This window comes from Meles meles, chromosome 7 (genome assembly GCF_922984935.1).
Source record: "Meles meles chromosome 7, mMelMel3.1 paternal haplotype, whole genome shotgun sequence".
NCBI lineage: Eukaryota > Metazoa > Chordata > Mammalia > Carnivora > Mustelidae > Meles > Meles meles.
This window is the reverse complement of record NC_060072.1, coordinates 109,246,927-109,262,453: the sequence shown is the minus strand read 5'-3', so window position 1 is coordinate 109,262,453 and position 15,527 is coordinate 109,246,927. Positions and strand designations below refer to the sequence as shown.

Sequence of the window (15,527 nt, the reverse complement as noted above, 5' to 3'; positions counted from 1 at the left end):
TGGGACTCTGAAATCATGACCTGAGCTGAAGGCAGACACTTAATAACTGAGCGACCCAGGCACCCCAAATCTTTATAAAAAATTTAAAAACATTAAAAATGGTCCATGCACATTTGTTTAAGAAAAATATTAAGAATAAATGAAAAATGACCCTCCACCAAAAAATGACTACTGTTAAGATTTAACCAAATTTACTTTCTGGCAGTTATCTGTGCATATTTGTATAGGGATATACACAAATACGTACAGTTTTACATAAATGAGGTCACACTCTGCTGCTTTGTAACTGCTTCTTTTACTTAATAATAAGAGCATTCGTATAAGACAAAAATACAGATTTGTATTTTTTCTTCTTTTTTTTTTAAGATTTTTTATTTATTTATTTGACAGAGAGAGAGAGAGATCACAAGTAGGCAGAGAGAGAGGAGGAAGCAGGCTCCCTGCCGAGCAGAGAGCCCGATGCAGGGCTCGATCCCAGGACCCTGAGATCACGACCTGAGCCGAAGGCAGAGGCTTAACTCACTGAGCCACCCAGGCACCCCCAGATTTGTATTCTTTTTAATGGCTGTATAGTTTTGCATCCTATGGAATCTTAATGATTTTTAAGAGTTATGTATATTGAGGACACTATTTCTTTGTCTTGTGTTGCAAATTTTTGATGACTTTGTTATTAGTCTTTTATTCTTATTATTTTTTACTTTATGAAAGTTATTATTTTATGATGTAAACTTCTTTAGTTTTATAATTCTTGGTTTTCCTGACATGCTTAGAATGACTTCTACAAGATAATAAAAATACCTCTGTGATTTTGCTTACTACATTTCTAGTTTTATTGTCTATGCTAAAATTTTGTTCCATCCTGAATTAATTGGTGTGAGGAATGACAAATTTCTTTAGATTATTCCTCTGTCAACTATATTTCTTAAGTTTCTTACTGCATACTCATTCACTCTTCAAAGTATTTGAGCATTGGCTTTGCATTTCTTTTCTTTCTTTTAAAGAGTTTATTTATTTATTTATTTGTCAGAGAGAGAGAGAGAGAGCACAAGCTGGCAGAAGGAGAAGCAGGCTCCCTGCTGAGCAAGGAGCCTGATGTGGGACTCGACGCCAGGACCCCGGGATCATGACCCGAGCTGAAGGCAGATGCTTAACTGACTGAGTGACGCAGGCACCCCACAGATGTTAGTCTTGTGTAATCATGTATACCTAATCACATATGTCCCGTCACATTTGCTGTGATATGTTGGTTAGAACTAAGAGGTCCAGCTCTTGTTCAAGGGGAGAGGCAGTGATTGTGTGGGGGGCACCTTACATCTGTCTGTCACACACACACACACACACACACACGCACACACACACACAGTGAGGGTGAGTAATTTGCTGCATCAGCTTAAGACTGGCGTGCCTGAGAAAAGAAACTGACTTCCTTAGGCTTAGCAACATTCAGTTTCCATACTTTTCTATTCAAGTTAGATTGAAAAAGAAAAGTATAATGGCTTTGTTTTTCTAATGTTCATGAGAAAGAAAAACGGTAGTTTTTTCACTTGGGCTTAACTTCTATAAGACTGCTGCAATTTGAAGTAATTATAATTGCCCTTTGGCCAATCTCCTCCCGCATTCAGTGGAACAAATCTTTTCTGCTTCTTAGAGCAGTAAAAATCTCCAGATCACATCACATCTATTCCTATGTGTTCTGAGTTCCTTGACACTCCTGGTTCTTTTCTGAACACATTCCAGATTGTTCCTATCCTTTTTAATGTCTACGCATTCTTTTTTTTTTTAAGATTTTATTTATTTATTTGACAGAGAGAGAGAGATCACTAGTGGCCAGAGAGGCAAGCAGAGAGAGAGGAAGAAGCAGGCTCCCTGCTGAGCAAGGAGCCTGATGCGGGGGGGGGGGGGGGGGGGGGGGGGGGCGGGGGGGGGGGGCTGGGATCACGACCTGAGCCAAAGGTAGAGGCTTAACCCACTGAGCCGCCACCCAGGTGCCCCACAAAGTATTCTTTTAATCTTTAAGCTGTAATTCTGGAGGAAGGAATCAAATCTCCTTGGATTTCTTCATTAGTAAGATTCACAGGATGCATAGCTGAGAGTCTTTGCAAATTTGCCTCCTCTCCATGCATTTTCTTGTCTTCTGTAGCTTCGTGCTTTTGGAGGCTGTGAGCAATAATTGCTGTGCTTTCCATCCCTAATTTTCATTCACAAATATGGAAATGTGTGGATTCCCTCATCATTGCAGTTACACTCCTATCTTTCCTAAATACCCTGAGAGTTTCTATTTTGTTCCTAGGGATGGTTTAGTTGGGAGTTTCTTGTAAACTGGCTTCTTTTTTTAAAAATTTTATTTATTTATTTGAGAGAGAAAGAGAATGAGAGAGAAAGAGAGCATGAGAGGAAAGAGGTCAGAGGGAGAAGCAGACTCCCCGCCAAGCGGGGAGCCCAATATGGGACTCGATCCCGGGACTCCAGGATTATGACCTGAGCTGAAGGCAGTCACTTAACCAACTGAGCCAGCCAGGTGCCCCTGTAAACCGGCTTCTTGAAGTGTGGTAATAAAAGATAGGAGACAAGGGACTAGAAGAAGAATTCAGACTTTTAAAAGTTCTCATCTCAAGTTTGTAAATTAATAGTAAATTCTTTCGAAGGTAGTAAGATTTCCATCTGTGCTACTGATGGGTAATTCCTTTATAGGAATTATGGAATATATGGAATATATTAGGAATATATTAGGAAATATGGAATATATGGAGAGCTTTTTATACCTCAGCAAGGGCATGAGTCAGTGCTGGCTTTCTGTGTTGTTTTGCAGTTCTTTTCTGGGATATATTTAATATTCTGCTTTAAGTTCTATGCATACATACACATATATACATATATCCTAAATCATGTCTGAGAATGACATAGCCCTAACATTTCCAGGCATCAGAATGTCAGCTTTTCCATACTTCTAGTGCTAATACAATAGCATCTAAGTCATTTCTAAACATGTTCTAAACAGTTCTAAAACATGGCCAATGCTTGCTGAAAAATGTGTTGGGGAAATATTATGTATAAACAGCCTAGTTCCACCTTGTTTTTTCTTTTCTTTTCTTTTTTTTTTTTCAAAGATTTTATTTATTTATTTGACAGAGAGAGTGATCACAAGTAGGCAGAGAGGCAGGCAGAGAGAGAGGAAGAAGCAGGCTCCCTGCTGAGCAGAGAGCCCGATGTGGGGCTGGATCCCAGGACCCTGAGATCATGACCCGAGCTTCAGGCAGAGGCTTAACCCACTGAGCCACCCAGGCGCCCCCACCTTGTTTTTTCTAATACTACTAATTAAGTACCATTGTACAATAAATATTTGTTTACCAAGCAAAGCTTTGTCTGGTTTGTGGGGTGTGTTGAGACTATGGGAGATGATGAATGGACAGGTGGAGGGAGAAGGAGATGCTGCCCTGAGTTCACATGAAATTGCCAGGTTTGAAGGTGTTTCTCTGTTAAGCTGTGTTTTTCCATAGCTATATCTGCACCTCCTCTGCTTTGCAGAGCTCTTGGACTTCTGCCTTCCAGGTTATCCATTTCTTCCATCACACTGAAATTTGCTCTTCCCTCCTTCTGCACTTATGGCCTTTCTTTTTGCCTCCTTCATGCACCTGCCATTGGTCACCCGGTAGGACTCACCACCTGATTTCATCAGTCACTTCTTTGGGCTTCTGCTCCTCGGTTTGCGGGCGTGTATGTGGAGTTCCTCAATTGCTGGATTTCTTGTTTGGTGGAAACCAAGAACTGAGCCACTGTTGAAGCAAACACAACCTGAGCGGGTCAATGGCGATAGGGCATGGTGGAATCACGGGGACGTTAAGGGCCCTCCAGCTTCACAGAGATGTTATGAGCCTGGAGAGCTTCCAGAGGACAGCAGTGAAAACAGTGGGTGGAGTAAGGAAGGAGAGCTCTTGGAAAAGATGAAAGGATTTGGGGTTATTTATCTTGGAGAAGAAAGGGCTGAGGGTGGCTTTCAAAAAGATTTCAAATATAAGGCCAGCTGCAGAACATCTTTCTTGAGGGTGGAATGAGAAATAAGATCACTGCAGCGAGGGGATTTTGGCTATAGAGGTTTTCAGCTTGCGCTGCCCATTAGAATCATCCAGGGAGCTTTAAAGAAAAAAAAAAGTCAATGGCCAAGGGGCACCTGGGTGGCTCAGTTGGGTCTGACTTTGGCTCAGGTTGTGATCTCGGGTCCTGGGACCAGGCCCTAAGTCAGGATCCCTGCTCAGCGGGGAACCTGCTTTTCCCTCTCTGCCCCTCCCCCTGCTCATGTGCACTCGAGTTCTCACTCTCTTTCAAATAAATAAAATCTAAAAAAAAAAAAAAGTCAATGGCCAAGCTGCACTTCAGAACAATGAAATGAGAATCTAGGGTTGGGAACCAAGCGTCAGCAATTTTTTTTTAAAGATTTTATTTATTTATTCGACAGAGAGAGATCACAAGTAGATAGAGAGGCAGGCAGAGAGAGAGAGGGAAGCAGGCTCCCCGCCGAGCAGAGAGCCGGATGCGGGACTCGATCCCAGGACCCGGAGATCATGACCTGAGCCGAAAGGCAGCGGCTTAACCCACTGAGCCACCCAGGCGCCCCGCGTCAGCAATTTTGAAAATTTTCCCAGGTGATTCCAATGGGCAAACAAGGTTAAGAGTGAAGGTAACATGTCCTCACCTGCTAAGACTGATGTGATTTGAGAGGGGACTCTGAGTGGAGGGTGTGGTCTTCCTATTTAGAAATGGTTTGCGTATGTAATAGACCCTTAGCTTCTTGGGGTGTAGATAGATAGGTATAGATACATCTGCACAGGCATCTGTCTATATCTACGTCTATCTGTCTGTCTGTCTGTCCGTCTCTATATCCCTTAGAGATAGGTTTTGATGGGGTAGCCTTCTTCAGATGTGGTAGTTCTCAATCAAGATCATCTTTGTGAGAATCAGGGTCAGTGCACAACAGGGTCACATTGTACAGCTTTAAAAATACAGAACTATCTGGAACGCACACCATTCAGATGAACAAATCAAAATCTCTTAGGTGGGACCCAGACTATAGATTTATATATGTTATAGGTAATATGTATACTATATATATATATTATATGTATATTATATATGTATATTACACATATAATATGTATATAGCTAGATTGATATCTATATATCTATCTATATCTATGTAGTTAAATATAGCTATCTTTAAATTCATATAGCCCTATGGGTGATTCTGATGTACAGTCAGTGCTGGGAACCACTTTTTTTTTTTTTTCGGGGGGAATCACTTTCTAGGGAAGGATCACATCCTCCTGATTTCCACCTCTTATGAACATCTGCTGTGGGAAAGACACTGCAGATTTTGATGGCATTAACTTTGTCTTGAAAAACACCCCAGGCTGTGCACCTGGGAAGAAATCTCCATCTACCTCTGGTTGCTTCCTTTCCCAGTTACACACCTGCTTCCCTGAAATGGATCAGCCAGCAGGTAGGCATCAAGAACCTCCCGCGTGCCTAACACTATGTATTCTTTGAGAATAGAGAAAACGAAGTTCTTCCCTCTTAAGGACTTCACAAACTCTTGCATTTAAACTGATTTGAAACACACACAAGAGATTGTTGAATTAAAATGGTATGGACAGCTGGGGGCACCTAGGGGGCGCAGTTGGTTAACTGTCTGACTCTTTTTTTTTTTTTTTTTTAAGATTTTATTTATTTATTTGACAGACAGCGATCACAAGTGGGCAGAGAAGCAGACAGAGAGAGAGAGGAGGAAGCAGGCTCCCTGCCGAGCAGAGAACCCAATGCGGGGCTCGATCCCAGGACCCTGGGAACACAACCTGGGCCAAAGGCAGAGGCTTTAACCCACTGAGCCATCCAGATGCCCCAACTGTCTGACTCTTGGTTTCAGCTCAGGTCCCCATCTCAGGATCTTGAGATTGATCCCCGCATCAGGCTCTGCGCTCAGTGGGGAGTCTGCTTAGAACTCCCTCTCTCCCTCTGCCCCTCCCCCTCGTACTCTCTCTCGCACTCTCTCATTCTTCCTCATGCTCAAACATATAAATCTTTAAATGGTACAGGCTGGCACAGACGTCCAGTTCTGAGGAACACTTCACGGGAAGTGTGGGATTTGAGCTGGTCTTGAAGAGCAGGTAGGATCTGGAGTGAATGTAGGAAAGTAGACCAGGTGAGACTTTGAGAAAAAGCATTTGACGGGAGAGGAGGACCATGTTTGAAAGGAGAGGGAAGCAAAGTTGGCAGGAATGCGTAGGCCAGATTCTCACACGCATGGCCGTGGGCCACAATAAACATTCTAACAAGCTGACAACCTCCTAGAGTGGTTGAGTTCTTAGTGTCAAAGAAGGACTTGCAGAAACCCCTTAGGGAGGTCATCCTCTCCTAATCCTTTCTTTCCTAGCTGACACAAGGCACACGGAAGCAAGCTTTCCTCCAGACTCTCTGGTAATGCTTTGTGACTTCTGATTCAGAAGATTTTACATATTAATCTTAGAAGAATCGAGAGAAAAATGGCCAAATGATGTCAGTCTATTCTAGAAATTTCTTTTTCCTTTTTCTTAATGGAGGGAGTTGGAGTGAGATGTAACAAGAGTGAAGGCTGGGGTAGGGCTACTTGTTTGGAGGCTTGAGAACAGGGGAAAGGGCATGTGAGAAGCTGGGGCCACGGCCTCTGAGAGCAAACCCTTTTGGGTGCCCTCTCCCTCTCTGGATGAAGAAAAGAGTCCTCGGCTGTGAGAGGTGAGATGATGGGCGCATCTCTAGTTCCGTATCCATCGACTAAGTGATCAGGGCACTAATGTACGCACGTCCTTGCCTATCACAAATAAACGCCTGCAGTATTGTGGAAAAATGTTCAGCATAAAAGACTGTACAGAGGTTGAAATTGTTCTTTCTACACGTGGTCCCTCTGCCCTAATCTCTCACTGTGGCTCTGGGCTATCGTGTGAGGGTATCGAAGCTATGTTGAGTATTCCTCCATTCAGTCAGAGCCCCTTATCGCTCCCTGCTCATCAGCCAGGAGTTTCCTGCTGAGGCTAGTTACCTAAATGTTGCAAACTCTCCTCTCTGTGTATTCTGAGGATCTGATGAGAAGCCTGGGAAACGAGGATCAGAAGAAACTGGATACGATTGGAAAAGAACAATTTTCTGGAGTTAAAGAGGAAAGTTACGATTTTTCCTTCTTTGCTCGGGAAGGTAGAGCCATGGGGGATGATTATACACACAGCTGGATAGGACTTGCCTCTAATTAGATTGTTAAAATGGTTCAGGTCTGATGAAGTTTTTGGTGAAAGGAGTATTTTTTTGGTCATTTCATTATCCAACTCTCCTAAGAGAGCTTTGTTTAATCCCCTGGGCCAGCAATAGCCCCAACAAACACAGAGCCAGAGCTGTGCTCTGTAGCGTTTTACTTGTCTTTTTTTTCCTCCTGGAGTTAAAGTGTAGCCTGGTAGCTGTAAGTAGTGGACTTTGAAATCTCACAAGCCTGAGTTCAAATTCTGCCTCTAATGTTTTTTAGTTACGTGACCTTAAGAAAGTCATCTCCTTTCTGGGTATTTAATTAATTGATTAATTTACTGGGTCTCTTTTTTTAAGTTTTTATTTATTTATTTGACAGAGACAGCGAGAAAGGGAACACAAGCAGGGGGAGCGGGAGAGGGAGAAGCAGGCTTCCTGCTGAGCAGAGAGCCAGATATGGGGCTCGATCCCAGGAATCTAGGATCAGGACCCGAGCGGAAGGCAGAGGCTTAACAACTGAGCCACGCCGGCGTCCCACTGGGTCTCGTTTTTTAAGAGGTCATACTAGCAATCTCTGTTATCTCTCCCGAACAGATGGGAGCCCCCAAATGTGGGGGCACCCGCTTGGGGGGAAAGCCAGCAGCACAGGAGGTGAGAAAATTCACCGGAGGCAGAACAAAGAAGTTGGAGGTTTATTGAAGACAGGGCAAGGAAGCTGAGGGCAGGATAGCAGAGGAGGGGCCGTGTGGTACGAGGCAGCTGGTCGGGCCTGTATTTAAGGGGAGAAGGTGAGGAGGTATGGGAACATATGGAATTCTCCTTTTTTGGTCCAGGTGTAAGTAACCCATTGGTCAGCTGGGGCTTACGGGTATCTTGAGGTGGGTCGCCTGATGGGCCTGTCTGTATTCAGCCAGAGTGGTTGCGGGCTCTGTGGGGGCTCCCATCATTCAAGCCTCTTGCCTCAAAGTGGCATCTACATCTGTTTCAGAGGTTTATTCTGAGGATAAAATTAGATGGCACGTCCGTAGCCCTCAGCACATTGCCTGGATCGTTGGAAGCGCTCCCAAAAATGAACAGCGACGACTGATATTAACATTCTTCATCCTAAGTTTTATTTCTTTAAGACCTTGGGCTTCGAGGGGCACCTGGGTGGCTCAGTGGGTCAAAGCCTCTGCATTTGGCTCAGGTCATGATCCCAGGGTCCTGGGATCGAGCCCCGCATCGGGCTCTCTGCTCCGCAGGGAGCCTGCTTCCTCCTCTCTCCTTGCCTGCCTCTCTGCCTAGTTGTGATTTCTCTCTGTCAAATAAATAAAATATTAAAAAAAAAAAAGACCTTGGGCTTCGAGAGTTCAGGCTATCCTCCCTGGAATCCAACCCAGCACCTGAGAACGGACTTCGGCGTGTTCAGGACACCTGTGGTCCCAGGGATTTCCCCTGTGGGATCCAGTGCTTGGACAGCAATAGTCAGGGAGCAAACCATAAAAAAAAGCCTTTTTTAATTTTAAATTAATTTTAGACGGAAGGAAATGTTGCAAAAATAGTACAGTTTCCGTACACCCCCCAAGTCACCATCTTATCCAACCAGACCACGATTGTCAGAACAGGAACCCAGTGTGGGCGGAGCGCCATCAGCCTGAAGGCCTCTGTACATGGCACCAGTTTTGACACTGGTCAGTGGCCCTTTTCTGTTCTAGCATCCAGTCTAGGGCCCTTGGGAGGATCCCAGGGGACATGTGAACGTTACTTCCTCTCAGTCTCCTGCGGCCTAAAACAGTCTCTGTCTCCTTGTCAGTTATTTTGTCCAGTGTCCCCCTCTGGCTTTGTCTTAGGTTTCCTCATGACTGAACTGCATTTTTGGCAGGAGCGTGGTTGTGTTTTTCTTGGTACGTCATTTCCTCGGTTTGTGATATGGATAGCGGTATGTCTTATTACCAGAGATGTTGGCCTGGGTCACTTGGTTATGGTGGTTTCTGTCTGATGTCTCCACCATGAAGTGACTCTCTCTTTGTAGTTAATAAATGTCTTGGAGGAGATGCTTCGAGACTATGTGAACTTCTCACCCATTCATTTTAGCCGTCATTGGTGGATCTTGTCTCCAACAATAATTACAGTGGGGTTTGTCTAGTGGTGAGTTTCTATTTCTTGCTCTCCTTCTACTTTTATTAATTAGAATTCTACTGTAGAGAAGAGCTGCCCTTTCCCTCCCATTCGCTTATTTGATTGATTATTTATTTATTTTATTAGCATGGATTTGTGAATATATTTCATTCTTTGGGTTAAAATCCAGTACCATCCTTATTCACTTTGTGGCTTGAATTGTTCCAGTTTTAGCAAAACCATAATTTGTGTAGTTGATTCCACTTGTTCTTTTCTTTTCTTTATTTATTTGACAGACAGAGATCACAAGTAGGCAGAGAGAGAGAGGAAGAAGCAGTTCTCCCCGCTGAGCAGAGAGCCTGATGCGGGGCTCAATCCCAGGACCCTGGGATCATGACCTGAGCCAAAGGCAGAGGCTTAACCCTCTGAGCCACCTAGGAGCCCCTCCTCTTGTTCTTTTCTTCCCTTTCAGGTATTTGAAAAGAGATCGAAAAGCTCAATAGGTTTCTCACCCCTGTGGTTAAATAGAACTATGCCTACTAATTGTTTTAAAAAGATTTTATTTATTTATTTACTTGAGAGAGAGGGAGCAAGTGAAAGCCCGAGCAGGGTGGTGGCAGAAGGAGAAGCGACTCCCTGCTGAGCAGGGAGCCCGATGTGGGACTCCATCCCAGGACCTTGGGGTTATGACCTGAGCCAAAGGCAGATGCTTAACAACTGAGCCACCCAGTTGCCCTAGTGCCTGTTCATTTAAAGATCTCTCTCCGCTTCCTTCATCAACTCATTCCAATGTTGAAACTGGTGTTGCTCAGAAAGATATATTCTTTTTGAAATGAATCATGCTCATTCGAAATTTTTTTGCCCTCATGTCACTCCTAGTAGAGAGAAAAAATTGCTGGGGGAGTATATAATGGCATATTGACATTGAAATATGCCCGGGGTCAACGGGCTAGAAGGCGAGACCTGCCAGGCCCGCTTTCTCCATGGTTCACTCTATTTCTGTTTGAGGACCACATCCTTCCCTTATCCTAATAGTCTCTAGCAAGTCTTAGAACCAATGCTGCCTCTTGATGAGAACTCTTGAAGACTGACTCTAGTGTTCCCTATTTTCAGGTTTCCTGACCCAGGAGGGCAAAGGCTGATGGCACAGTGAAGTAGAAGCAAGGCTAGTCCTGCCTCATTTGTGCTAAACCCCAGACAGGGAGTTGTGAGCAACTGTCACTCATTTACCAGCAATTTTCAAACGTTTTAAAAACTGGTCAACCTAAACAGGGCAGAAGACTTACAGTACCAGTTCCTACTTTACGGAGAAAAAGAAATTGGGGATAGCAAAGATTTGGAGAGGAACAAAACAGCAATCAAATGATAATACGTAGGAGTGCCCGGCTGGCTCAGTCAGTGGAGTGAGCGGCTCTGTCTTGGGGATATAAGTTTGAGCCCCACGGTGGGTGTACAGATTACTTAAAAAATAAAATATTTTTAAAAAGGTAAAACGTAAGTGGTTATGTAAAAACAACAGGATCAACAAGCAAAACTGAACATTCCTTTGTACAAGGGCAGCAACTCTAAACGACTCTAATACAAGGCTAAAGGGACTCAGCCTGATGCTGATGGTGCCCTGGTCACTGGGAGTCTTTCCTGGAAACAGGGAACCCTAGTTTTTGCACATAGAGGGCATAGGAGGGGCTGTGCAACATTGCTGATGGCTGTCTGGTGTCCTAACTTAGAATGCTATTCCTATATCGATCTGAGGTTCAGTACACTCCAGTTACCTGGTCATTTTAGAGCGCAAATACTAGAGTTTCTAATGATTAGCAGCTCAGTGAATAGGTCATTAGTAAGTACCACTTGATGGTAAGTAAAAACAGAAGTTAATAGCATTGCCTTTGAAGATGGACTTTTTTGCATAAGTTTGCAACCTCTCTGGGAGAACACTTTGGTCTCTGGTTTAACAGTTAAATAAGATGGAGGGATGGTCAGAAGGGAAAAGAAGAGCAGCAGAAACACAGGAATAATTGTCTCTGCGAGACTCCCTGGGCTTTTTTTTTTTTCTTAGATTTATTTATTTATTTGAGAGAGAGAGAGTTGAGCTGGCAGCCAGAGGTGGGGTTTGATCTGATGACCCTGGGATCATGACCTGAGCTGAAAGCAAATGCTTAACGGACGGAGCCACCCAGGCACCTCAGGCACCTTTGTGTATCCCATTCAGTCATCCACCCCCCAGCCCCGCCCACAGCCCCAGACTCTTACTGTCTGGCCTGAGCCCAGCTTTGCTCAGGGGTCTCTGGATCTCATCCCCTTCAGGAAACCTTCCCTGCTCACTGTGAATGATTTCCTAAGGATCAATACCAGCTACTAGTCGAAGGCATGCTACCCACCGACTGGGCCCTTCACATATGCTCCTTATCTGCTAAGGTAAGGAGGAGGCACACCTTTTTCAAAAGCAAGTTGTGGTCTTTTTTTTTTTTTTTTTTTTATAACGTTAGTTTTGTTTTTTTTTTTTTTTTTCTTTTTAAATTTTATTTATTTATTTGACATAGAGAGAGACTGTGAGAGCAGGAACACAAGCAGGGGGAGTGGGAGAGGGAAAGCAGACTTCCCACAGAGAACCTGAGGTGGAATTGCATCCCAGGACCCTGGGATCATGAGCTGAGCCAAAGGCAGATGCTTAACCCACTGAGCCACCCAGGTGCCTGAGAACAAGGTTTTTTGAGCAACAAGGCCACAGCACGGAAAGTGCTGGAGCCGGGACTCCGCCCTGGACTATCTGGCCTCTGCACCCAGGGCGCATCCGAGGCCAGCATGCACCCCAGGGGGCGTTCGGTGTTGGGCGGGCTCTGCCGCCCCACTCTGCTCCCGTCCTGACGCGGAGTGCGAAACGCCAGGACTGGACGGCGGCCGCCAGCTCTTCCGCTTAGGATGAGTTTAGGGCTTAAGCTTGGCACTTTCTTTTCTTTATTGGTTTACAAAATTATTAAAAAAAAAAAAAAATCAAAACTAGCACATTATTTAACAATCCAAAAAATCGAAACCAGAAGTGAAAAATGTCCCTTACTTTATGTTTCATTTCCGGGCCCCAGCCCTACTCTCCAGATAGAACTAGTATTAAGTGTTTTGACTTTCCCATAGGTATATAAATGTGCAAGTGCGCGTGCGCCAGGGGCCAGGGTGGCTCAGTCGGTGAAGCCTCTGATTTGGGCTTGAGTCACGATCTCAGGGTCATGGGATCCAGCCCTAGCTCCGCACTGGGCCAGTGGTGGGGCTCCCTACTCAGCGGGGAGTCGGCTTCACGCTCTGCTCCTCCCCCCAGCTCCTGCTCTCTCACTCTCCAATAAATAAATAAAATCTTTAAAAAAAAGTGTGCATACGCACGCGCGTATGTGTGCGTGTGTGTTGAGGGCGTTTTTATGACTTCTCAGATTTCTATAATCTACGTATTTTTATTCTTTTTTCTGACAAAAGTCTCCCTTTATTGAATTTTATACCTATAATTTTGCCAGTAAAACAAAAAGTAAAAAATAAATAGTAGGGTACAACCTGCAAAAATGATAATTGATATTTTTTTCATTCCATTAATGTATTTTTTTATTGAGTTATAGTTGACTCATAACATGACATTAATTTCAGGTGCCCATATGTATCTTTATTCTTTTTTTTTTTTAATTTTATTTATTTGACAGAGAGAGAGATCACAAGTAGGCAGAGAGGCAGGCAGAGAGAGAAGAAGGGAAGCAGGCTCTCCCATGCGGGGCTTGATCCTAGGAACCTAAGATCATTACCTGAGCTGAAGGCAGAGGCTCAACCCACTGAGCCACCCAGACACCCCCGTGTATCTTTATTCTTAATCATGGTCCACACCAAATCATAAACTGCAGAATGCTAAGAGAAATGCACATTCAATTTACTGGGCACCTGACCAAAGGAACACCTATTCCTGATGGGAGTATAGGAGTGCTGGAGTCGGAGAAAGGGTGGAAGGTGGGATCCCTCTAGGGAGACCCCGAGGTGGCCAGAGGGAAGAGCTTGTGAGGTCTGAGGAAGACAGCCTGCTGCCTGGCCTCTCAAGCAACTGGCCTGACCTGCCAGGGTGCACTCGCACTCCCTGGCTGTGAGTTGTCTGGTGCTCAGGGGAGGGAACATGGAGGGGGGCAGGCAGGAGGCGGAATGTGGGCTGGGCCAAGTTTAGAATTACAAGTGCGGCAGAGGAGTTGGAACCACACTTTAAATAGCCAGCACCTTCCCCTTCCCCCTTAGATCATTCTTCCCCCCCCCCCCCCCCACTGGACCACTGGCAGCAACTGCACTAAGGTTGGTAACATTTTCTTCTTTCTCTCTCTCTTTCTTCTGTATCTGGGTCTCAGACTACAGGTTGGTAAGATCATAGTTCATACATTCAAAGGATTTTTTGGTTCTCCTAGAGAACAGATCTGCCACTTCTGTGTGCCTGTGCAAAGACTAGATGCTATATTCTGGGCTTTCTGAAGGTTCAGTGGCCGTGGATTTGAGGGCCCATGGGCTTTAGAGGATGAGAACCGTAGACTGAGACGAAAGAAAGGCTTTCTTCTCTGTGAGATAAGAGAATGAACACCTCTTAGGCAAGACTGAAAGAAAATAAAAATCCGAGCGCTGTTATTCTACGAAGTGCTTTCCTTTATATATATCTAGTGCCTCACTTAGTCCTTCTTGCTTTCACAGATGAGTGAATGGAGACTCAGAGTAGTTAATTCACTTCCCCGGAGTCAGACAGCGAGTGGCACAGTGCGGAGCTAAGATCTGTGCCGGGCTTGTCTGACCCAGCTCATGACCTTCTAACTGCAGCACACTACCTCTGAGAGGCACCCTCATGAGGCCAGGGACCCAGGAGAGGCCTGCAGTTTCTTCTAGGGTCTGGGAGGATGAGGGAGTGGAGGGAGATGGCATTCCACCATTGGAAGACTCCCATCGGATGGTAAAGAGAGGCTCAGAACGAGCCTGAGGCGTTAGACAAGCTTCTTGAAAGGACTGAGGAAACTTCTCGGGTCCAGCTGGTTGGGTTTCTCCTTAGCTCAAGATCTGTGGAACCTGTTCCCCAGTTTATCAAATGAGTGAAGGTGCCTACTGTTCTTTGACTTTCTGAATCCCTGAGGTGGCCCCCCCCCCGGGGAGGTGGAGCCATAGGGGAGCCTGGGCAAGATGAGGCTTTCCCTGAGAAAGTTCTGTTAGCATGAATTTTTCCTGAGGTGTATGAAAAAGCCCATTTGCTTCCTTTTCCAGAGAAAGGACCATTGTATAAAATCAGGAGGGAGTCATCAGAAGATGCTACTGAGACGTGCTGAGCAACCTGGGTAGCCAATGTAATTGAGAGATTTAATGGAAAGAGCAGGGACAGAGTCGGTTCAAGTCCCGCCTGTGCCATTATCTCACTGTAGACACATCACCTAACCTCTCTGAGCTGCAGCTCCTTTATTTACAAAGCAGAACTAATACTGCTTACATTTCAGGGTGACTGTGGATTAAAGGAAACAAATATATATAAAGTGCTTAGTAGTAGTTGCTCACTTAATGTGAACCATGTCCAGTCTTATCTTTAATCCTGGTAAGAGTCTAGAATAGGGCAGTGAAGTATTTGGACCAGTGTTTCTTTTTTTTTTTTAATTTTTAAATTTTTAAAAAGGATTTTATTTATTTATTTGACAGACAGAGATCACAAGTAGGCAGAGAGGCAGGCAGAGAGAGAGAGTGGGGGAAGCAGGGGCTTGATCCCAGGACCCTGAGATCATGACCTGAGCTGAAGGCAGAGGCTTTAATCACTCAGCCACCCCGGTGCCCCTTTACCAGTGTTTCTTTATTTTTTTTAATTTTTAAATTTTTTAAAAGATTTTATTTACTTATTTGACAGAGAGAGAAATCACAAGTAGGCAAAGAGACAGGTGGAGACAGAGGGGGAAATAGGCTCCCTGCTGAGCAGAGAGCCCAATGCAGGACTTGATCCCAGGACCCTGAGATCATGACCTGAGCCGAAGGCAGAGGCTTAACCACTGAGCCACCCAAGTGCCCCACAGTGTTTCTTTACTAATTTCATGTTTTCTTCTCTACTGTAACAGACCCTATGTGTAACATCACCAAAAAAAGAGCCTATACTTCATCTTTCTTTTATGTTAATTTCCGAGAGACAGGGAAGGATAGCTGAA

General features: G+C 44.7%; 1 protein-coding gene across 3 annotated transcripts in view; it reads left to right on the top strand.

Annotated features, from left to right (window-relative positions):
• Positions 1 to 13,632: 13,632 nt before the first annotated feature.
• Positions 13,633 to 15,527, top strand: part of SLC6A13 (solute carrier family 6 member 13) — a 37,006-nt gene continuing 35,111 nt past the window's right edge. For all 3 annotated transcript variants that reach the window (XM_046010668.1, XM_046010667.1, XM_046010666.1), the window contains exon 1: positions 13,633 to 13,665. The gene's annotated coding sequence lies outside the window, so the exon portion shown is untranslated. The remainder of the gene's footprint in view (positions 13,666 to 15,527) is intronic.